The sequence below is a fragment of the Cupressus sempervirens genome, chromosome 8, assembly GCF_028749045.1.
Source record: "Cupressus sempervirens isolate cs-2001-9-10 chromosome 8, ASM2874904v1, whole genome shotgun sequence".
Lineage (NCBI taxonomy): Eukaryota > Viridiplantae > Streptophyta > Pinopsida > Cupressales > Cupressaceae > Cupressus > Cupressus sempervirens.
In genome coordinates, this window is record NC_143125.1 from 124,131,897 (window position 1) to 124,158,471 (window position 26,575).

Consider the following 26,575-nt stretch of genomic DNA (forward strand, 5'->3'; position numbering starts at 1 on the left):
TTTCTTGTAGCTTCTTTTTCTTTAGGCAAATAGCAATTCCCAATATTAATCATTCTAGGATTATGGATATCTCCCATGTTTATTCCCTCATATTCACCCATTGTAGGTCCCTCTTCTGCTCCTTTTTGCTTTATTTGGGCATCATGTCTATTAAATTGTTTTTCCAAAGCAAAAAAATATAGGAGAATAATGTTACATTTTAGCTAAACTTTTCCATTTTGATTCCATTTCTTATCCACACTAGAGCTTTTATGATCACTTCCATTGGATTCATGTTCAAAACTAGACTTGTCATTTTTAAGGAACATCTACAAACTCTTATCATCACTGAAGACTTACCATGATTCTATGTTATTTTGAATACCAAACCGATACATAATTTTGATCTAATAATTTTTTTTCTTTGAAATCTAGGGGAGGAAGTAATAGGGAAGTAGAGACTGCAAGGGAATTAGCCTTGGTATTCATCTCCCTCATAACTACTTCAATAGAGAAGGCATCTAGGCCTTATATCTCGTCCTAGACTCTTTTTTTTTAATTCATTAGCTTGTGATTTTTCACAAAATATTGTACTTTTGCTTGTTTCACAATAAGCTCTACATCACCTTGAGCTCTTAACATCTTTATCCCTCTTTCTTTTTTTGTGATTATCCCTAGTAGTAATGTTTCATATTCTACAATGTTATTTGTATTCCCAAATTCTATTCGAATGCCATAGGTTCAAGTTCTCCTTTTGGCGATATCAACACCACACCTGCTCTAGATCCTAAGGTGGCATAACTTCCATCAAATTTTAGTTTCCATATACTTGATTCATCTTTATTTTCATTAGAAAATTTCTTGCTTTGAATCTCATCTATTTGTTCATCTAAATCTTCTTCAGTAAACAACATATAGTTGCTGAATTATAGCTCTTTGTAGAGAATCTGAGCTTTAGGGTCATCTAATTTCAAGATTGTGAACTTTTCCTTTCCTTTAGGTTCTAAGTTGACTTTCTTATTCCAAATAGGTATCACTGCTTGAGACCAATCTAGCTTTATTTGTCCTCCTAAGTCTCAACAAAAACTTCTACTTAAAAGAAGTCCATAGCTTGTTGAAATATCAGCTAACAGAATAGTCAATAGGAGCTTCTTTTCTAGATGAGAAGCTAAGGCTACCTGAGAATCTTTAATTTGCCCAAGTAAGGGCACTTGTTTGGCATCCATTGAGTAGAACCTTTCAAGAACTTTAGTGAGATTAAGGCCCAAGGCTTTGGCTATAGAATAAGGCATAATGTTATCTGATGTACCCAAATCTATTATACAATTACTAAGTTTACATCCATTTGTATACAATGAAATATAAAAAGGCTCAGGTTTAAGCAATGGGGATGTTGCTAAGACTATAGAATCATCTTGGTTAAACAAACCAGATGTCAAGGTTTCATCCTCTTTCTCAACCATTACATTACAATTCGCATTTGATGTATTTCCTTTACACCTATCAACTAGTCTTTTTAACTCAGAAGGATATGACTTTAAATAATCAATAATGGAAATTTGAATTTTTAATTCCTCACAAAATTGAATGAAATAAAAGGATGTTTTATCCTTACCTATTTTTTAAGTAGATGCTCCTTGATCAGTATGTAAATTACTCATCAAAGGACTAAAGTCATTTTTGTGAGTGTAATTAGAGGATTGATTCTTCAACCTTTGCCCTTGAGTAAGCATTGTGTATGAAGTTCCATCAATGGTTGCATAATATTCACCTTTTGATTTAGAATCTAACTCATATTCTAAAAATAATTTTCCAAAATTACCATTTGAATTGGAATCAAGCTCTAAACAAGGAGTTGCAATGTTCAATTCATTAGTAGATAACAACTAGATCATGCAAGTAGTCTCTAAACAACTCTTGCTATCATGATTTGTGGTCAAGTGGAAGATGCATATATTTCCTTTTTTGGTGCGAGCTCAATTTGTAACCTGGCTTGTGAACTTTTAAGCTATGGGAATCTACCCTCGTTGTTCTTTCCCTTTGAATTTTGATAATTCTATTGATAGGAATCATTGAATCTGGGTAACTACTTCTTTACCACTACTAGCTGATTTGACAAATTCTAAATCATCTCCTTAGATGATGTGGTATTACTAGAACTTCCTTTAGTTTGAAGTTCTCATTTCCATTTTCTCACAGAAATCAAATCATCCTCACATTCAATCACTTTCTTTTGTGCATTAGCTAGATCTATGGGATGTGCTTTCCTCAAATCATAATTGACATTTGGAGGCATCACACTAATAAAGAAAGTTTTCAAATTACCATGTGTGGGTCTATTAGCAGCTAGAATTCTACTGATAATCTTATTAAACTTGGCAATGAAATCTCTCATACTCATAGTGGGTTGCTTCTTAATTGAGGTCAACTGTGTTAACAAAGCATGCTCATCAACCAAAATTTTGAACCTCATCTCAAAGACCATTCTTAATGTATCCCAATCAGTTATTGAGCCATTAGCTAGATGATAAAACAATTCTACTACACCATCCATGATGGTCTCTATGAACAACCTTATAGCAACATCTTAATGTCCCACTCCTAAGGTATGAGTGGCAACAAAGAAATATTTAATGTGTTCATCTATAGTGGCTTTCCTATCACCTGAGAATTTAGGGAAATTCTTCCTTGAACCATCTAGGAGTGCATGATAAGCATTTAATGCTAACAGTCATGTTGCCATGACCCATGGAGTAGCCATGATTGTCCTAGTAATATATGGTAGGAAATAAACAACTACAAGAAAAGAAACTCTATGAAGTGCTAACACCTGACAAGTAGAATGTGAAGTGCTAGTGCCTTGATTCCTAATAGGGGAAGGGGGTCTACTGTAGCTTTTCTTCTCACTTTTTTACTTGTGAATGTCTAAGATGGGAAAACTGAGCTCTATAAGCTTATCAAAGATAGGGTCTTGCCCTCCCTATTCCTTGGTACTTCTAAGGAACCTAATTTTTTCCAGGATGCTGGGTTTGGTTTATCTTTGAGCCTCTTGTCTCAATTGTCTTTCTACTCTTTAGATGCCTCTCCTTTGAACAACTCTCTCTAAGGCTTCAACTCTTCTCTCTTCTTCTTCCAATACCTGGCTAGTGTTCCTACAATGTTTAGTGTTCCTTCTATATCTCTAAAAAAATGTGTCAAGGGATGAAATTATGTCTTCTTGGTTGTCTTGAAAACTAAGATTGGGTTGGAACACTAGAATAATGTTTTCATAAGGTAGTACCATTTTCCCTCATGAAATAGGCCTTTTTTTAGTCAAGCGACTATTCATCTCCCCAATATGGTTGCCAAAAATCTATTGGTAAACATATTTATTCTTTTGACTAATTACTCTTAAATGCCCAATTCAGAACAATATCCGATCACAAATAGTTGGAAAGCTACTTGTGGATTATTTAGCTTTCCTCTAAATTGGTAGGTACATCTCCCTAAAATAGATTTGCAATGAATTCTATTTTCTTTGTAAATTACTTTGGGGAATGTTCTTAACCTGAGAATAGTAGAGGAATAACAAAGTGAGACCTAAATAAAATCCAACTCAGGAAAATAGAAAATTTTCAACACTAAAATAGGTTTATGCATCCACACATTTGATGAATCCATAAATTTTATCCAAATAAAAACTAATAATGAACTAAGCTAATTCAAATCTAAACTATGGCTAACAAACTAGAAAAACTTGAAGAATTTCATCTTCAAATGAACAATAACTATACCTATCACATTCATCCGTTGCCTCAAAATGGGGAAGGTAAAACTCTATTTTTCCCTTGTCCCAATTCAAAAAAAGAGAAAATGTAAACTCAATACCACATTAACTAGAACAAGAAAAGATTGACATAAAATGCCATTCAATTGTCTCTACAAAAAAAAGTACTTCAGACCACAAATTTGCTGACCTTTCATTAATTTTTGAATTTCATACATATAGAGAATTTGAGATGTCCATTACAATGGAAGCTTAATTGGTTCATCTTCTGAGAATGACAAATATCAAGGTGCCACTCTATTGTATTACAAAATTACAAAAGAAAACAAAAAAGGGGGCATAATATGAATCATTTGGACTTCTTCCCCTTTTTGATTTGAGCTCTATATGCTCTAGCAACAACCATTACTGGGATTAGCTCTTCATGATTATCCATGTGTGTATTAGTGAATCTCAAGAGCCATTTTGAATGTTCCCTTGCCAATTCCTTTATAGCATTCAACTGCTCTAACAACTCCTCTACGGCCACATGTATACAACTATTGAGCTTCTGGAGTTCTGCAACTCATGTTTTACTACTAGAAACCACTCTAGATAGATTATCCAATAAAGTAGAGAAGTTACTTTTCATTACTTCCACTCCAATTAAAGACTTTGCTTGACCACTAGTTGTAGAATCAGTGTGTAACCCTCTCATAAACTCAAATCCCCTATCTTGAGTCTTCTTTACTTTACTCTCTATTTCCTTGAGTCCCTTCTCAACCACCTGGATCATTTCTAGCTTGAATTGCATACTTTGGAGCCATTCAAACAAAGGTTCATTCCCTTTCTTCAAAATATTTGCTTCAACTACTTCCTTTGCTTTCATCTAGATGATCATCTTTAAAAGGGAGATGTAGTTATCACATTTGACCCTTTCTCCAGCAAGAGTATTACTATTTTACAATATATTATGCCTTTCTATCTCCAATATGAGGATAGCATTTCCAATTTGGTCTATGAGAAAAACTCCTTCTAATCTAAGTCTCCCAATCCATTCTTTACCAATTTGGCCATAGTGCCTATCTTCTTGAAGCTAGGAAGTGAGGGCTTGCACTTTAGCTAGACTAGGAGTCTAGGTCATAGACATACGAGAAATAGTTACTAGCAGAGCGACTAGCTGCTTGATAAATTTGTTTAATTCTTCTATCTCAACTTTCATCTTGATCTTTGACAATTTGAGACTTTCCAATTGTCCTTCTATCACTTCATTACTTAATCTCCACAAAAAAACTTTTATATCATGTCTAGCTTCTCCTAGATTGATTGAATATAGAGTAAAATCATGAGGCATCATATCCTAAATTCTCCCTCCCTTGTTTGGCTTGGCTATTTCCATTTCCAAGTGCCCCATTTCTGGATCTTACCCAAGTATTGGCAAAGTCTTTTACTTTTTGACCTTTGTCAATGCAGTCCTAGAATGAACCATGAGAGATATAGTGTCTTTTGTAGAAACACTTTCATCTTTTATGTTTCTTTTCCTTTCCAAAGTATCTTCTACCCAAGAATTAGTTCCTATCACTTTGGAAGCTATTCTAATTGATTCAATGCTGAACATTTTCTTCTTTACTAGAGTCAAGGTTATAGCAGCTAAAGAGAAAGGATTCTTTGAGTCCTCAGAGATGATTCTAAAAGAAGTCTAGCCCTTCTCCATTTCTAAAGTCTTCTTCACCTCTTCATCTGTCACAGTGGACTCGCTGCTACTATTCTTTCCATCCCCTGGGTCTACTATCTATATAGTGGAACAACCTAGCTTCAAAAGTGAAGCACTTACTGATGGCATAGGGCTATGATGAGGAGATGGAATTGGGGTGGTATGTGGTGAAGGTACTACAGTAGGGGTATTGTCATTTAATTCTTCCACCTTCTTCTCTTCAATAACAATCTAGGTTCCTATGACTAGGAAGGAACTATCATGACATCTCTGGGCTAGAGGAACATTCTTTTCTAGAGCTTGATCACCTATACCTACAGGTTGAGCTAGGCCTTCAATGGAAGCTATGGTCATGCCTGGTGTAGTGCTCTGGCATGACGTAGGTCTTGCAGCTATTGGAGAAGCTTGGGTGGCTACTTCCTTATTCTAGCTCTTTCTAGTTGTCCACTCAACTCATTTCCTAGTTTTTTTTATGATCCTAGCCATCATGATATCAAGACTCTCTTCCACATTTACATATGGCTTGAAACTTATAGGAATCCCCCTTAATTTTCTCAAATATGTATTGCTATTCATATTTTGATCATCGTCCTCTAATCCTTTGATATTGAGATGAATACCATATTTCCTTATTTGTTCCACCATGAGCCTAGAAAAAGCATGATCTCGGCTCTCCAACTCATCCTTGCAATCTGCTTAATAATCCTCTAGAGTGGTGACATGCTTGATCATGCTCCTAATTTGAAACACCTCTCTTGCATATCCATTGGCTTCGAGCATGAGCCTCACAACCTCATATTCTTCCAATTTGTACTTGTTCTTGAATGCCTTAAGCATGTTATTGGCATCAGACTGAGAATCACAACTATAAGCCCCAACCTTCATGGGGATTTCATATAACTTCTTCCTTTAATTGGCACTCAACACATTTACCTGAATAGCTTGTCTCACGATTTCAATTAGCATGATCATCACTTGGGTATCTAGGCAGCTTCAAAGGAAATTTATTGAAAGCTACAAGATGGAAATATGAAAAGGATGAGAATTGAATAAAGTATCTACCAAATTGACTAATGGCCACCATCGGTTCTAGGCTAAACCTCCTCTCTGGGAATCCTTGGAGTTCCCTACAGATCCTCTTTGTAAATGAATCATTAACAATAAACATATTTTGTAGAACTATTTTGTAGCTACAAGCATGGATAAAACTCATAACTTTTCACATCATTGGGGAAATTCCCTATTCTAGGAAGCCTCATGCACAATTGTAAAGAAGCCAACATATAAATTAGGAAAGAAGACAAATAGAAGGTATTGTAGAACTTTGCAACACTAAGAGCTTTGGATAGATGTGTTGGAGATAATCAAGACTGACAAGATTACTGAGAGGGGAGGGGTGAATCAGTAACTCTAAAACTTTAACTCAATTTTTGCATAATAGTATTTTACCATTAATCCATCTAATCTACTGTATGCATGAAAAGATAAATATCACATGAACACACACATTTGGTGAACCAGAAACCTTCCAATTAGAAAGTAAAACTGGGGTGGGGATGATACCCACAAAACTTCAATACTGTAGTATAAAGTTGTCCGGTTAAGGTTTACAATGATCACTTCTGATGATCTTCCCTGTTAGGAGCAAGTAGGACTTGCTAGATCCACCTTGTTAAAGGATTTACAAACATACAATGAAGTATGCACTTTGTTAGGAGATTTACAAAAGACTATTAAGTCTACCTGGTTAAAGGATTTAGAAAATTGATTCACCTATTAGGATGAAGCAGTGAATCTGATTGCAACTAATTGCTGATAAGATCCTTGTGCTCTGATTAGCTGATGTGACAAATATATCTTTTCTGCATCAATGTTGACCTTGCTATATTCCTCTGTTCTGCTAGTGATTCACTTTCCTTCTTCTTAAAATATTGCAACATACCACAACCAACGATGATTATTCTTAGCATATCATTGTTTCAAATGATATATATGATTCCAATATTTACACTGGAAAGGTCGGCCAAAACACAAGTGAACAAACATTACTGAGTCGGCTTGGTGGTAGAAAACTTGGGTTCCACAAACTGACTCGGTGACCTTCTGATACTCATAATCTACTTTAGTACTTCGCATCATCATGCACTCGATAAGAGTAGAGGCACGATCCATACTAATCATTCTAAGTAGCTCAAAACTTGGTAACCATTGGTGACTCGGTGAATGTTGTGTCACTTGGTAGAAACTAAATCCATTGATAACCTTCTTTACTTGGTAAATACTGATTCTCTTGTTTACTCAGTAAACACTAATTCCTTCATTTACCTTGTTTACTCGGTAAACACTGACTCCTTCATTTACTTTATTTTACTTGGTAAACATTGATTCCTTTATTTACCTTGTTTTACTCGGTAAACATTGATTCCTTCATTTACCTTGTTTACTCGATAAACACTAATTCCTTCATTTACCTTGTTTACTCAGTAAACAATGATTTCTTTGATGACCCAGTGAGCACCATCTACTTGGTAAATACTGCAAAGCTCGGTAATCACTAACTGCTTGGAGAACATTGTTCTGCTCGATAACTACTGTGAACTCGATAAATACTATTGAACTTCCCATATGCTCAGTTTCCAAAGTAATGCTCGGTATTAACTGTAGATTAGGTGAGTAGCTCGGTAAACATTCACAATCGAATAAGTGTTGTGACTAATGACAAATATATCATAATTCCAACAATCTCCCCCTTTGGCATTAGTGACAAAAACACTTATGAGCCAACGCTTATATACAATATCTGACATATTGACAATTGATTTGGCTGAATATTCATATGACTCCCCTATACAATATACACAAGGTATTTACATGAGTTATATGACTTTTATTTACAGTATCTCTTTGTCCCTTTTTGTACATTTATCTCACCAATAACTCTATCTAAGTATCTCTTTCTCCCCCTTTTTGACAATAATGCCAAAAAAATTAATAATAAAAGAATGTATTTACATAAAAACACAAAAATGTGAGATAAACTCTGAATGTACCTGAAGAATGAGTTGTAGAGTCTTATCCCAATTCTCTTGCAAGATTCTACATGTGGATAGAGGAATTTGAACTTTTGCAGAGAGTTCAATCACATGGTCTGCAATGGAGAAATTGTTGTCATGGATCAATTTTTTTGAGTGGGCAATGTATTTTTGCATTGTGTCCATGATGGGAAGGATCATATTTTGAATATCTATCAATGTAGATCTAATCCTTGAATCTTCTCTCAGCAATTCTACTTGTTTTTCTAACAAAATTTTTATCCTGAGTTGATGAGATGAGGTTGAACTGGGGTCAAGCTTCAGATTTTGTGCGCTTGCCTTCAAATCCTCATCTATCTTACTTAATTGCTCTCTTATCTCCTTAGTATACTTGGTAACATTACAAAGCTTAGCAAAAAGAGATGTTATATTATTAAAAGAATTTTCAATATTAGCCAAAACTGAGGTTAATTCAACCTGTTTCATTGCTATGTGCTGAGCAATGTGCTCAAGCACCTTATTATCAAATTTCTTTTCTGCCTTCTCCATCAACTTTTCTTGACCGGAGGTATCCTCATTGAATTTATTGACTGCCTCTTCTAACTAGATCAAAATGTGTTGAGTAGAATCTACATCAACACCTATAGCCTCTGTAATTATATTCCAGGCATTCTCAATTATTTTATATTCCTTATCCCTTTCAGACCTTAGCTACTTCTGCGTAGCCTTCATCTCAATTAGTTGACTAGCATACCTCATTTCTTCAATGGTAGCATTTTCATAGTCAATCTTTGGAATTACTATCTCAGTGTCTAGGTCAATGTTTTCAAGAATTTCCTTTCCAGTGATCATAATCCTAATGGTTGCTTTTGTTTGACTTCTGTGATGACTGGTTTGACCTTGGGAATAGACACAATGGTAGAGATGGAAGGACTAGCAAAAAATGGTGATATACTCGGTGATGTAGTATCTGAACTAACTGGGTTTGAAGTAGATATAGATATTGCTGACAAAATTGTAGAAAAAATTGGAATTGACAAAATTGTGGAACTTGCTGTTATTACGGTTGGTGATGATGGAGCTGAGAAGGCTTGCTTGGTAACTGAAGAAAAGGAATGCAGCTCAGTAGATGAAGTGGTAGACACTTCCATTGATGATACCTAGAGCTGAGATGTGGCAGGTGCTGATGATATATCTGATGTAGATGTGACCAAACCTACTGAAGTTGACTCCAACCTTGATGATGCTACAGTTTTAGGTCGAGAGTGAGGAAGTGATGCAATAATTGCTGCTGCAATTTTCACCAAATCGTCTTCCTCCTTATATGCCTCTTCAACTTCTTCTTCCTTGTCTTCTTCCTCCTTGTCTTCTTCCTCCTTATCTTCCGTTAGTGCATGCAGCTCTCCTGGTGAGACTATGATGAATGGAGTGCTATCAAGCTCATCATCACTATCGTTGTCATCATCTTTGATTTCTATTGGGTCTACACTGGGCTTATGTAGATGATAGATGTTTTTCCACATGTTTGTAGCATCATTTACAACATGTTCAATGTCTTTGATCAAAATCAAACAAGTGTGGAATCTGATCATCATTTTACCTTCATGGTTTTTTATTTCAATTTTTACTTCTGCTCCAGTGAGACTTGGTCAGAGATTCCTTAGAGATTGCTCATAAATATCTTTTACCATTTGGGTGGCTAACTCCCATCTCGGTTGCAATCTCTCCAGTAGTTCTTTTGAGATTTGAGGGGCAATCTGGTTTGGGGTGTATGTCCATTTACCCATCTTGCTGAGTACCAATTCCTCAATCTACATTTTCTCCGCATCAGTTCTAGTTTCAAATTTCAATGCTTTGAAATTTGTGATGCCAGCTCCTTCCTCCATTTGTTTTAGCCTTTTCTCAAATGTGGGTGCAGGCCTAACTAGTATAGGTTCCTGCTTACCTTTCCTGGTTCTTCTTGTGAATACTACAGTAGGCTTCTTTTTGGGTTTGGTAATGATTACCTTACCTTTCTTCTTTGGCTATTTCTCTACAGATTCTTTTTCTCCTTCTTCTTCACCTTCTTCTTCTTCTCCTCCTTCTTCTTCACCTTCTTTATCTTCACCTTTTCCCTCGGTGAGCATAAGAGAACTGGTAGAAGTTTTCAATTTTGCTATTTTCCTCTTGCCTTTGCTTATGGCCTGTGGTAGCTTGATTTCAAGCTCAATTTTGGCCTTAGCTTCTTCATAGGTTCCAAAAATTTGTTGCCTTGGGTCTACTAGCTCATTTACCAGTGCCTCTATTATGTCTCTAGCTTCATCAATATTTACCTCATAAGGAAGAGGTTTTACCCATGCAACTCGAGGTCTGACTGCCTAGATGTACACCTTGTCATAGTCCACCATGAAACATACATCATCTCTGTAACCCTCAACAAGATTAGGAGGAATCCTAAACCTATTATTCATCCTCTCCTTGAAGTCTTCAAAATAATTGTCCATAATGCTATCAAAAATTTTGCCCATTTCTGCTACAAATTCGTTTATTTGATACAAAACTAGAATGTCTTTCCTCCATACTACTGTACCTTTTGAAGGGAAAAACTTTTGTACAAAGAAAAATAAACAAATTAACAAAGAACCAAATTTACAGGAGTTGATTTTAGAGGTCCTTATACTGTCCATGTTTTTATTAAGTTGTTTCAGCAGCACATTTGCTAGGTCAAACTCCATGTTTTTCTTGACAACCTTATAAGCTAAATCTACAGCCTCACAGGGCACGCTATTCAATCTACTGGAACTATACATCTTATATGCAATCAAATAGATTTTGAACCTTAACTCTACATTAGATACATTGTTAGGTTTTAATCCTCTGCCATCCTGTTTAGCTAGGGTTAACTTCTGGAGTTCATCCTGACTTAGGGTTTTGCTGGTTTTTGATTTACTTAACATTGGCAAACCCATGATCTTATGAATCATCTTCTTTGTTATCAGGATGGTTTGTTCTAACCATAACTAACCATTATGCACACAACTTAAAATGTATCTTATCCATTTCATTTAGAAGTTCCTTGGTAGGTGCAGGATATGGGTAAAACCTTTGGTTTTCAGATGTTTTAATTCGGGTTTGAGGGTTCCATCCACACACAACTCGGCTAGGGCTTTATCCATATCTAGTGTCCCTATTTCTTGAATAGTGCATTTGAAATGAGTACAAATGTCATTTATAAATAGTACCTTTGGTGGAATCTTCAATTGGGCTCCATGAGGGTCGAGCGATTTAGCTATGGCGGGAACAAGTTTGAAGCTGGGTGCTTTCCATTCTACTCCCTTCACAAGCATTTCAGAACCTTTGTTTGCCTTGCTGCTGCTGGTGCTTGCGGATGCCATTGCTACTTGGTGAGTGAATGATTTTGTTAAAAAAATTCTTCACTGGAAGATCTTCAAATCACTTGAACTCTCTTTCGCACTCCTTGAAATTTATTTGCTCTGTATATTCTAAATTTGCGGTGAAAAATGAGATCAAATTCTGCCTTTTTGATGAAAAAATATGCCATTAATGCTTGGGTACAAAGGTAGCTGAGATGACCTAGGGTTTGTTAGATAGTCACTGACTTACTCGGTAAACCTTGCAACTTGGTAAACAAACAAAACCTTTCACATTACTGACCTAGCTCAGTTAAGTCTGAAATCAACATTGCTCGGTAGATGCATCATAGTGAAATATGTCTAGTATCTAAAATACTGATTTGTCTTTTGCACTTCTATATTTTGGAACTACTTAAGATATTGCTTGAAGATGCAATCCCTAATCTTTCTTGATGAGTCTAATTAGAAATGGTGGAGTCACCCACTTCTTGAGTGACATAGCAATTATTTGAATTTTATAGCTCAGTAGATTTTGGAATCCACTGTTGTCTCATCTACTTTCGAATGTTGTCATCTCTGACTTTCTTTTCATCCTCAATTCTTCCTGTATTCATGCAATTCTTAGATATATGACCAAGTTCAGTACATGTATAACATCTTATAGTATTATCTTTCTTCCTTAGGTGATGCCTTGCATAGTTTATTCCAATGTGTCCATATTCTCCACAATAGTGACATCTGCACCAAGTATTGTAATCCCAACCAAATAATGCTTTGATAACCTGTTCTGTTGGATTGAATTATTTTGATCTACATTCAGATGCCTTGTGACCTTGTTTCTTGCATTTGTGACATTTTCCCTCAAACTTTGGTTTTTCCTTGCATTCATTTGCTTTGTGACCATGTCGATTGCAATTGTAGCATTTACCATTGAATTTTCTTTTACCATTGCTCCAACATCTGTTAGATGTATGACCTAACTTTCCAAAGTGATTGGAAGTAGGTTTTTGATTCTTTTGGGTACCCTGTTTGGAAGATTCACCTTCTTAATTGTATCCAAGGCCTGCTTTACCTTTTTGTCTATGAAGATTCTGCTCATTTTGCAAATTCAATTAATCCATATCTGCTTGAGATTTTATCATCCATTCATTGACTTGTTTTTCAAAATTTAAGTCATTTTTAAAACTTTCATAGTTTTTTCTTTCAGATCTGAAATCACTTTGCAAACTTACATTGATTTGTCTTGCAGTGATTAAATCATTTCTCAAACTTTCATTCTTAGATCTTAGAATCATAATTTCTTCATTTGCATTAGATAGTTGTCCTATAAGATCTTCATGCTGAAGGGATAGATTATTTCTTAACTCTAAGTCTTCATTTTCTTTGTTTCTCTATTCCAAAACTTCACATAGTCTGATGGATTGGATTTATTGTTCTCTTTTGAGTTTTCTTACTTCTTCCTGTAGAGAACCATTCTTTGGTAGGAATTCCTTGATTGCTTCATTAGCTTCATTTGAACTGCTTGATGGTCAAGTCTAAATATCTCCATTGTCCTTGATAGATTTGTCAAGTCTAAATATCTCCATTGTCCTTGATATTTGCTCAAGTTGTCAAAATTTATCCTGAGAACCACAATGCTCTGATACCAATTGTTGGAAATAATCAAGACTGACAAGGTTACTGAGAGGGGAGGGGTGAATCAGTAACTCTAAAACTTTATCTCAATTTCTACATAATAGTATTTTACCATTCATCCATCTAATCTACTGTATGCATGAAAAGATAAATATCACATGAACACACAGATTTGGTGACCCAGAAATCTTCCAATTAGAAAGTAAAACTAGGGTGGGGATGATACCCACAAAACTTCAATACTGTAGTATAAAGTTGGCCAGTTAAGGCTTACAATGATCACTTCTAATGATCTACCCTGTTAGGAGCAAGTAGGATTTGCTAGATCCACCTTGTTAAAGGATTTACAAACATACAATGAAGTATGCACTCTGTTAGGAGATTTACAAAAGACTATTAAGTCTACCTGGTTAAAGGATTTAGAAAACTGATTCACCTGTTAGGATAAAGTAGTGAATCTGATTGCAACTAATTGCTTATAAGATCCTTGTGCTCTGATCACCTGATGTGACAAATATATCTTTTTTGTATCAATGTTGACCTTGCTATATTCCTCTGTTCTGCTAGTGATTCGCTTTCCTTCTTCTTAAAATATTGCAACATACCACAACCAATAATGATTATTCTTAGCATATAATTGTTTCAAATGATATATACCATTCCAATATTTACACTGGCAAGGTCAGCCAAAACAAAAGTGAACAAGCATTACTAAGTCGGCTAGGTGGTAGAAAACTTGGGTTCCACAAACTGACTCAGTGACCTTTTGATACTCGGCATCTACTTCAATACTCTACATCATCATGCACTTAGTAAGATTAGAGGCACAGTCCATACTAATCATTTTGAGTAGCTCAAAACTCGATAACAATTGGTGACTCGGTGAATGTTGTGTCACTCGGTAGAAACTGAATCCATTGATAACTTTCTTTACTTGGTAAATACTGATTCCCTTGTTTACTCGGTAAACATTGATTCCTTCATTTACCTTGTTTACTCGGTAAACACTAACTCCTTCATTTACCTTGTTTTACTCGGTAAACATTGATTCCTTCATTTACCTTGTTTTAATCAGTAAACATTGATTCCTTCATTTACCTTGTTTACTCGGTAAACACTAATTCCTTCATTTACCTTGTTTACTTGGTAAACTCTGATTCCTTTGATGAATCGGTGAGCACTGTCTGCTTGGTAAATATTGCGAAGCTCATTAATCACTAACTGCTTGGAGAACACTGTTCTGCTTGGTAACTACTGTGAACTCAGTAAATACTATTGAACTTCCCATATGCTCAGTTTCCAAAGGAATGCTCGGTATCAACTGTAGATTAGGTGAGTAGCTCGGTAAACATTCACAATCGAATAAGTGTTGTTACTGATGAAAAATATATCATAATTCCAACAAGATGCTCACTTACCTTATATGCCCAATCAACATAATGTCTATCTAAACAGATGATTTTCACTAAAAGGAAATATTGTTCTATAGAATTGAGTGCTTCTACCTCATCTTTCAATCAATTGAAAAGAACCAAAATGTCCACAATCTCGAGCTTGAGATTGGTGCCAAAAAGGGTCTTAGGAACCTTACTCTTAGCTCCTCATTGTTTTTGGAACTAGGAACTCATAATTTCCTTCTAGCACACCATATTTTTCAAGGAGAAGTCAAACATGGCCCCTCCTATGGTCAATTAAAAAAATTCTTCTCACTCTGGAATCTAGAGGCAATTAACTACAGTTTGTTGGTCAATTGAGATCAAAATTGTATGATCAAGCCAAAACAATTTGTTTATTCCTTATTTGTTCCCAGTAGGTTTCAAAAGTGAAAAAGGAACCCACTTACGTGCTTTCCTCTCTCACAAATGTCTTTGTTAGAAAACTGACTTCCTAGGTTGAAAACCCACTGTAAAGAAGATACTTCAAGGTTTTTTGCTAGATGTCATTTTGATCATTATGATTAACTATAAGTGACTCCCAAGGTAGAATACTATAATGTAAGGATGATCTATTCATAAAACAACTCATATCTTCCTTGTTTTATCTTGTAAACCTCACTCATTGACTTCTACCGAAATTCACCTTCATGGGTCAAAAACCTATCGAGGAGAAGGTAATATTGAATTTTTTGCAGACTTCATTTTCTCTATGTGAAAACTATAATGATATATGATCATGTTCATCCTTGGAAATAGCTTTGTGAAACTCATTATATGAATCAAGAATCTCCTTCGAATAAGGTCCTAGATTACCCACAACACATATGACAACAAGGAAAACCTACCAGGTTATGTAAAGTGACATAAGAGGGATGGTGAAAACCCAATGGAGAGACCTTTCACTCAAGGGAAAAGAAATAGACTCAGTCATACCTAGACCAAATTGAGACACAATATCATTTTCCACTTTGCATAATGGGTATCAGATGAAAAGTGAGGCAACACTTATCTAAATATTACTACAATCATCCCTACTTATCTTCTCAGTTTCCTTTTTTTTTTGCTCCGTCAAAACCTTCACAATATTAGCATTTGTCATTCTTGATGACAATGCATCTCCTTCTTCCTCAAACATGATGAAAAAAACTTCAAGCCTTAGAGATCTTAAGGCTCTGATACTACTTGATGTAAATATAAGGGAATAATAATCTATAAACCTAAGTTATGTTGATTACCAATCCAACATCACTAGTAACATACCCAAGCTTCTGTATCTTTGAATAAGAACATGGTTAAAAGACCACTCCTAAGCCATGCAACCTAATTTTGAAAAAACTTGACTTTTCTACCTCAAATGGGTTATTCACATACATTGAGGCTATCAGCATGCTAGGGGGTTAAACTCATGCACAAAAACTAAGGGATCACTACCCAACAACAAGTTAGACCCAACTTCCAATAATCTATCCTAATAATGCAGCAAAGGCCTAGCAGCCCTCCTAAAGCTAAATTGTGCCTTAAGTACAAAATATTCCAAAGGAACCTAAGGAAAAATCACCATTTCTAGCACCCTTTATTGAGTTTGAAATACCACCAAGAAGGTAGGTAGGAATCCCCCTTAATTTTGTCAAATATGTATTTTTATACATATTCTTACCATCATCCTCTAATCCTTTGATATTGAGATCAATGCCATATGTCCTTATTTGTTCCACCATGAGCCTAGAAAAATCAGGATCTTGGCTCTCCAACTCATCCTTGCAATCTACCCAATAATCCTCTAGAGTGGTGACATGCTTGATCACTGTCCCAATTTGAAGCACCTCTCTTGCATATCCATTGGGTTTGAACATGGGCCTCACAACCTCATATTCTTCCAATTTGTACTTGTTCTTGAATGCCTTGAGCACGTTTTTAGCATCAGATCAAGAATCACAACTATAAGCTCTGACCTTCATGAGGAATTCATACCACTTCTTCCTTAAACTAGCACTCAACACATTCACCCGAATAGATTGTCTCATGATTTCAATTAGCATGATCATGTCACTTGGGTATCTGGGAAACATCAGAGGAAATTCATTGAAAACTACAATATGCAAATATGAAAAGGATGAGAATTGAATAAAGTATCTACCAAATTGACTAATGGCCACCATCGCTTCTAGGTTGAACCTCCTCTCTGGGCATCCTTAGAGTTCCCTACAAATTCTCTTTGTAAATGAATCATTAACTCTAACATATTTTTCATAACTATTCTATAGCTAGAAGCATGGATAAAATTCATAAATTTTCACATCATCAAGGAAATTCTCTATTTTTGGAAGGCTCAGCCACAATTGTGGAGAAGTGAACATATAAATTAGGAAAGAAGACAAATAGAAGGTATTGTAGAACTTTGTAGCACTAAGAGCTCTAGATAGATGCTCACTTACCTCATATGCCCAATTAACATAATGTCTATCTAAATAGATGATTTTCACTAAAAATAAATATTGTTCTATAGAAATATTGTTCTAATATGATTTTCACTAAATTGAGTGCTTCTACCTCATCTTTCAATCGATTGAAAAGAACTAGAATGCCCACAATCTCGAGCTTTAGATTGGTGCCAAAAAGGGTCTTAGGAACCTTAATCTTAGTTTCCCATGGTTTTTGGAACTAGGACCTCATAATTTCCTTCCACCACACCATATTCTTCAAGGATAACTTAAATATGGTTCTTCCTATTGTCAATTCAAAAACTTCTTCTCACTTTGGAATCTAGAGGCAATTAACTGTAGTTTGCTAGTCAATTAAGATTATAATTGTATTATTAGGCAAACAAAATTTTTTAGTCCTTATTTGTTCCCAATAGGTTTCCAAAGTGAAAAATGAACACACTTACTTTCTTTACTCTCTCACAAATGTCTTTGTCAGAAAACTAACTTCCTAGGTTGAAAACCCACTGTAAAGAAGTTACTTTAGGGTTTTTTGCCATATGCCATTTTGATCATTATGATGAATTCTGAGTGAATCCCAAGGTAGAATAATATAATTTAAGGATGATATATCCATATAACTACTCATATCTTCCTTGATTTAGCTTGTAAACATCATTCATTGACCTCTACAAAAAATCACCTTCATGAGTCAAAAACCTATCGAGGAGAAGGCAATATTAAATTTTCTGTAGACTTCATTTTCTCTATGTGCAAACTATAATGAGCCATGAATATGTTCATCCTTGGAAATGAATTTGTGAAAATCATTATTTGACTCAAGAATCTCCATCGAATAAGGTCCTATATTACCCACAAAACTTATGACAACAAGGAAAACCCACCCAGTTATGTAAAGTGAGGGAAGAGGGAAGATGAAAACCAGATAGAGAGACCTTTCACTTGAGGGAGAAGAAATAGACTCATACATACCTAGACCAAATTGAGACACATGATCATTTTCCACTTTGCATAATGGGTATAGGATGAAAATTGGGGCAACACTTATCTCAATATTTCTGCAATCATCCCTATGTATTTTCTTAGTTTCCTTTTATTTTTGCTCAATCACATACTTCACAATATTATCATTTTTCATTCTTGATGACAATGCATCTCCTTCTTCCTCAGACATGATGAAAACAAATTCAAGCCTTAGAGATCTTATGGTTCTAATACCACTTGATGTAGAGATAAGCGAATAACAATCAACAAACCTAAGTTATGCTGATTACCAATCTAATATGACTAGTAATATACCCAAACTTCTACACCTTTGAATAAGAACATGGTGAAAAGACTACTCCTAAGCCATGCAACCTAATTTTGACAAAACTTGACTTTTCTAACTCATATGGGTTACTCACATACATTGAGGCTATCAACATGCTAGGGGGTTAAGCTCATGCATAAAAACCAAGGGATCACTACCCAACAACAAGTTAGACCAAACTTCCAATAATCTATCCTAATAATGTAGTAAAGGCCTAGTAGCCATCCTAAAGGCAAATTGTGCCTTAAGTGCAAAATCTTCCAAAGGAACCTAAGGAAAAGTCAACATTTTTAGCACCCTTTATTGAGTTTGAAATACTCCCAAGAAGGTAGGTTCTAACATTACATTTTAGTCATTCAGAACAACACTTCATGATAGACCTAATTGCCCCAATTAGGTCTATTTTACAAAGGAACTACTAGAAATAAGAAGTGTAATCGGAAATTAAAACAAGGAATAGTTAGATGGGATCATAAATAGGACTCCAAGGTTTCATGACCTAGTTCAACCCCCAAGGCATGCATTTTTGCAAATTTTAATATGCAATAGAGTTGTCACATGAAGATGCCAACTCATTCTTGCTTGTACTATATGACCACCAACTCCTCTTTCCTTGAAACCTCCAAAATCATAAAGTACACTCACCAATCTCCCATTTTCCAAAAAATCAAAATTTTCCACTAGTGGAAATGGGAGATACTATCATTTTTAGCCAAAACCCTAGGTGGTTAGAGTTTATAATCAGTTTTTTCAAATAACCTTATAACTCCAATCTCCTAGCAAATCAAGGGCTCAAAGTGGGGTTGCTTGAAAGGTAACTCTTTAAGAATTAATAAAACCTAACCCTCTAGTGACCTATCTCTATATAGTCAGTACAATAAGAAAAAATCTATTACTTTTATAGGAAAATAGTGGTATTTTATTGATTCAAAAGAAAATATTACATCATGATGTCTTCCACCCACCTATAAGGGCTTATGAAGACCTTCTCCCAACTAGTCCAACCAAAATTTGAAGGTTGTGACTATTGGAGGGAACTTTTACAAACAAAAGTTTATTAATATTATGTTAATGTTGCATCATTGTCATAGTAATGAAACTTATTTTGATTTTATGACTACACGGTGAGTTTTAAAAGACCCTAACACTTCCTAAGACCTTTATCATGACCTTGGGAGACTACTAGATCCTTGTGACCTCATGAAGTAACTAGTTTATACAACTAACAAAGTTTGTCAAGGATCACACAAATAGGATCAATATGCTAGAATCAAAAGGTGTAAAGCCCTAGATAACCTTAAGACCACTTAGTTTTGATGGTGTAATCCTACACCAATACATCCTTGAAAGTCATTGACATATCCCATACATCAAGACATCCTGATCTATCTATTCACCTTATGAAATAGATATTTGCATCTTTTTGAATCTCATACTTGACATACCCCTTCATAAGATCTACAATCCTATGATGATAAATGAAGAATTTACATGGCTCCTTGAGTCATAAGAGAAATAAATCAACATATACAACCAAGAGATTGCATCTAAGTTTCATACTCTTTGTTTACAAAATACAAAAAGATTGCAAAAAATGTGAATGTGATGCAGGGAAAGATGGAAGAACTAGGGCCAAAGGTACACCTAGCTCTCCAAACCACCCTACAAGAGTTAATATAGTGGCAACACAACACAAAGAACAACAACCAAGGGAGGAGGAAGAGAAAAACACATCTATCGATTCATCAAATATTCAGCATATATGCCCAGTTGTAAAGTCTTCTAGGTTATAGCTAAATACAAAATACAACTTCCAGATTCATGATCCAATTTTTAATTTTCACTTCTAGACACATATGCATTCCCTTTTAAAATTCTCTCCAAATCCTCTTCTCTAGAAACTACCTAACTCTAAGCCTAAACACTCTATATATACTTGCCAAAATGGCTTATAGAAGATTCTAGAACATAGAGAAGCCACAAGTTAGCCCTTAGTAAATATAACTAGCTATACCAAAATTAAATACAAGAAAACTTGGCCCAAACTAGAACTAGACACATATTTCTTAGCAAATGATAGTTTTTCCAAAATTGGCACTAAATGCCCATATGAACTCAACATCCAAAAGAATCACTCAGCAACAACTAAGAACTCAACATCCAAAGGAATCACTCGACATCCAGTCAAACTCAACAAACAAACGAAATCACTTAGTCACCAAAGGATCTCAACATTTAAAGGAAATCACTTGGCAACCAAAGGAAATTACTCAACAACCAAAGGAATGACTCAATGTCCACCAAGAACTCGACAACAACTAACAGAATGAACAAAATGTGCAAGATTACAAGGAAACCCAGGATGCTCCTACATTAGACAACTAGGGTTGGAGAAAATGATTCTCTTGAATCATGCAAGTGTCACAACCTAAGCTAAATCCAACTCAAATTGGGAAATACATGTAGCATGTTCAATGCGTCTATTCTTCCACTTTGCCAAATATTCATAGTAATCTTTTTCTCTCATGCTCTTGCCAACTCTCTGATCTAATATTTGTTCAGCTTCTTCAATTTTCTTCTTAGCATTATCTTTTGATACAACAACTTCATCATATGACTCATGATACTTATATAAATCAGCAACATTGAATATAGGAGATATATCCATGTCATTAGATAGCTCAACTTTATAAGTATTACCACTATCAAACTTGTTCAAGATCTTACAAGGTCCAAACTTCTTCATCTTCAACTTACTCTATGTTCAAACTAGAAATCTTCCTTTCTTCAAATGAACCATGACCTCATCACTAACTTCAAAATCATGATGTCTTCTAGACTTATCAATATTCTCCTTATACTTATGATTACTTTGTTCCAACCTCAACTTCACTTCCTTATGTAACCTGTAGCACTTCTCTTTTCTTCACTAGTAACATATGTCAAATCAGATACTCCTTTAGGCTTCATTCTAGGAACAATCTTAAAAGGTTTCTTCCTTGTACTCCTATTCACATAATTATTATATGCAAACACAAATTGTGCCAATACTACTTCCCAATTGCATGGCTTATTCCCAACTAAACATCTCAACAAATTACCGAAGCTTCTATTCACAACCTCTATCCATCCATCTATTTTGGATGGAATTTAGAACTAAACTTCAACTCAGTATCCATCTTCTTCCACAACGGCTTCAAAAAATAACCAACAAACTTACTATCTCTATCAAAAATGATACTTCTTGGTAATCCATCCAATCCCACAATCTCTTTAAAGAAAAGTTCAACAATATGCTCAACATCTGATGTCTTCTTACAAGGTATGAAATGATCCATCTTAGAAAATTTGTTCACTACAAAAAATATAGAATCATTCCCCGTCACTGTCTTAGGTAATAAAAGAATAAAATCCATACTAATGTCACTCCAAGATTTCTTAGGAATAGTAATAGGTGTATACAAACTAGTATTTTGACTTACTCCTTCTGTTATTTGACAAACTCCATAGCTCTTTATAAATTTCTAAACATCCTTATACATTTGTGGCCAATAATACTTCTCTTTCAACAAAATCCATGTCTTATCAACTCAAAAATGTCTATCCAATTCACCACTATGTTTTTCCTTAATCAGATTCAACCTCATAGAACTTCTAGGAATGCACAATTGAATGCCTTTGAACAACATACCTTCTTGAATGAAATACTCATCATACTTACTTATCTAATTTGTCTAATTTTGTGCTCTACACTCTTTCCATGCCTCATAAAAATTAGGATCAGTATCATACAACTCTTTCATTTCATCAAAGCTAAGAACTTTAACCTTCATTTTAGTCAACAAAGGATGTGTTCTACTCAATGCATCATCAACTCTATTTGTAACTCCACTCTTATGCTTGATCATAAATGTAAAACTCTACAAGTACTCAACCCACTTCATATGTCTCTAATTCAATTTATCTTGACTTCCCATGTATTGATGATCAATATACAACACAAACTCCTTAGGAATCAAATAATGTCTCTACTTCTTCAAACCTTGTACAATAGCATAAAATACTCAATCATATACAAAATGCTTCCTTTTGGAATCATTCAATTTTTCACTAAAGAAAGCAATAGGTTTACCTTCTTGACTTAATATAGCTACTATTGCATTACCACTTTCATTACATCAACTTCAAATACTTTGTTGAAATCAAGAAAAGCCAATATAGGTAATTCAATAACCTTTTGTTTCAAAGTCTCAAAAATCTTATGAGCTCCATGTGTCCACTTGACATCCTTTTTATCTCCCCTCATTTTCTTAGTCATAGCATTACAAGCAAAACTAAAACTCTTTATAGGTTTTCTATAAAATAGCCAAACCATAAAATGATCTTACCTCACCCAAATTCCTAGGTGTAGGCCATTCCAAATTTTCTTTAACCTTCTCATGATCCATCTTCAATCCATTAGCTGAAATCTCAAATGCCAAGCACACAATCTCCTCTTGCATAAAAGATCACTTTTTAAGATTAATTATCAACTTTTCCTCCTTCAACCTCTACAATACTTGTCTAATATGCTCAAGATATTCTTCCTTAGTCTTATTGAATATCAGAATATCATCCAAATAAATAATTTCAAACTTACCAAAAATCCTTTTAGAACTTCATTCATCAACCTTATGAAAGTAATAGGTGCATTAGTTAGACCAAAAGGGATAACCAACCATTCATATAAACCATCTTTTATCTTGAAAGTAGTCTTAGATTCTTCACCTTCTCTAATTTTGATCTGATGATAGACACTCCTCAAATCAATCTTGGTAAAATACTTTTCTCCACTCAAATAATCTAATATCTTGTTAATAGCTCTGGAATCAGTAGACATTATCCATCCTCTATTAATTTTTGGTGCTAATACAATAGGTATAGCACATGGACTTGAGCATTCTCTAATCAAACTATTCTACAAAAACTTGTGCACTTGTTTTTTAAGTTTTCCATTCTTTGTAGGTATCAATCTATACGATGCTTTGTTCGACATACTAGCTCTAGGAATTAGATCCATACAATGACTTATGCTTCTTACTATAGGTAAACCATTAGGAATATCATCAACAACAATATCTTTATATTCATTTAGCAATTCTACAATTTCTACTATCACTCTGTCATTACCAACTTTTGCTACTTCGTCATTGCTAGCAACACTTGGTCCTCTAGGAACTGTAGCAAAAAAAAACTTGATTCTTCTTTACTTCCTTTTCAAATTTGTTTCCATTAACCATACAAATTTCTATTTTAGTACAACTGATCTCATCAGGACTTTCAATCAAAGGAAATAATATTTTCTTCTTCCCATTCACACAAAGAGCATATTGATTCAATCTTCCATCAGGCACATCATATCTATCATATTGCCAAGGTCCACCCAACAAAATATGACAATAATCCATAGGCATAATATCACACAAAACTTCATCAAAGTAATGTCCACTCTTGAAATTCACAAGGCATTTCTCACTTACCAATATCAAATGCTCATCTTTGATTCATGAAACATGATAGGCTTTACGATTCTTTAGTCTCTACAATTGTAACTTTGTAACCAGCTCTTTTGATGCCAAATTTGTAAAACTTCCACTATCAATGATCTCTTTGCAATATTTTCTAGCCATCTTTACATCTTGTCTTGAAAAGACTTATCCTTAAAACAAGTTCCTCATCACTTCCCTTATTAAATAAGGTTCATCTCACCATCAAATTTTCTCCAGCCTTAGTTCCTCTTGGTGAACCCTCATCATCCCCTTGAATCACAACATTTCTATTACCTTGCCCACTTTTAGAGGATCTACATTCAAAATATCTATGTCTCTCTTTACCACATCTAAAATAATTACCATAAAAACCACCTCTAGAATAAGAATTACCTCTTTGTAAGACTTAGTACCTCCTTGGTAAGAATTACCACTTTTCTATTTGGTCTTACCTTTGTCATCATTCTTCCATTTAGATTTACTTGTATCCTATACAAAACTTTTAGATCTACCACTTTCACCATAAGATCTACCTCTACCTCTCTAGAATCTACCACCTGTACCTCTTTGTCTATGTTCATGCTTCTTTGTTAAGATCTCCTCAGCTTTCAAGGCATATTGATATGCTTCTTCAACACTTTCCAACTTCAAAAAACTTTTTTCATCTAGAATTCTAGATCTCATTCCATTTATGTACCTTACAGTTTTCTCAACATCATTGTCCACATGTCTAGATCTGATTGTTGGGCCCATTTGTCATTGCACCAAAAGCCATGACTATTAGTGAACATGGAACACCACATAATTAACCACCTGTGGGTAGGGGAGCACATTGCATAACCCAAAAATCTCCCCCTCGATGCGCATACCAGGTGCTTATGCGGGTCAGGAAGGCACCGGGGAGATTTGAACCCATGACTAGGCCAAAACCAGGCTCTGATACCAATTGTTGGGCCCATTTGTCATTGCACCAAAAGCCATGACTATTAGTGAACATGGAAAACCACATAATTAACCACCTATGGGTAGGGGAGCGCGTCGCATCACCCAATACTGATGTCTAATCTATAGAATTCCTTGGTATACTCTTTCATAGTCATGTCCTTTTGTTTCGAAATTTTCATCTTTCTCAACAAGCTAACTTGGTAATCAATAGGAAGGAATTTATTCTTTACCTTGTTCACCCTCTTTCCCTAAGTTTTGATCTTCTCCTTTCCACTCCATTGTCAATCAATTTGCAAGTGCTCCCACCATAGTGATGCATGACCTTTCAACCTACTGACTATAATTGTCACCTTTCTATTATCAGGAGTTTTTTCATACTCAAATAACTTCTCCAAATCAGAGATCCAATCCAACACAACATTATCCAATTTTCCATCATAAAGAACAACTTCTACAGTAGGCATTCAATTTTCTCTAGGCAAAACTTGCAACAATCTTTCCTCATCTTGATCTTCTTCAATCTCTAGATTATGGTTTGGTTCTACTACTCCATCATCACTTACATCATCAAGATGCACTCTTCTCCTTTGGGTTGTCTCCACAACACGTAATCTAGCTACAATTTTTCTTAGTTGATCCAATATAGCATTATCAACATTTTTGCTTTACCATGAACCATCTTTACAAATTAGGTTCCTATAAGATCATAACCCTCTATAAGTTATAGGTCAAATCTCTAGATCTACCACCCTACAAGAAAATATAAATTCATGTTCCACACATTCCAATTTCCACAAGGATGAACCTCAAGCTCTGATAAACTTCACCCAATCAAGGTCCTAGTACGAACTACCTCACACTTTGGTGATTTATTTGCACACTCAGGAATAGCTAGGATCTGATACCACCTAATGCAAGGAAAGATGGAAAAACTAGGGCCAAAGGCACACCTAGCTCTCCAAACCACCCTGAAAGAGTTAGCACAGCATAAACACAACACAAATAACAATAGAAAAAGTAGGAGGAAGAGAAAAACACATCTATTAATTCATCAAATAATCAACATAGATGCCTAGCTGTAAGGCCTTCTGGGTTATAGCTAAATACAAAATACAACTTCCAGATTCACAATCTAATTTAAAATTTATACTTCTAGACACATATCTGTTCTCTTTTAAAATTCTCTCCAATTCCTCTTCTCCAAAAAATGTGTAACTCTAAGCCTAAACATTATATATATACTTGCAAAAATAGCTTACAAAAGATTCTAGAACATAGATAAGCCACAAGTCAGCCCTCAGTGAATATAACTACCTATACCAAAATTAAATACAAGCAAAGTTAGCCCAAACTAGAACTAGACATAGATTACTTAGCAAATGAAAGCTTTTTCAAAATTGGCATTTGGCATCCATATGAACTTAGCATCCAAAAGAATGACTCGGTAGCAACTGA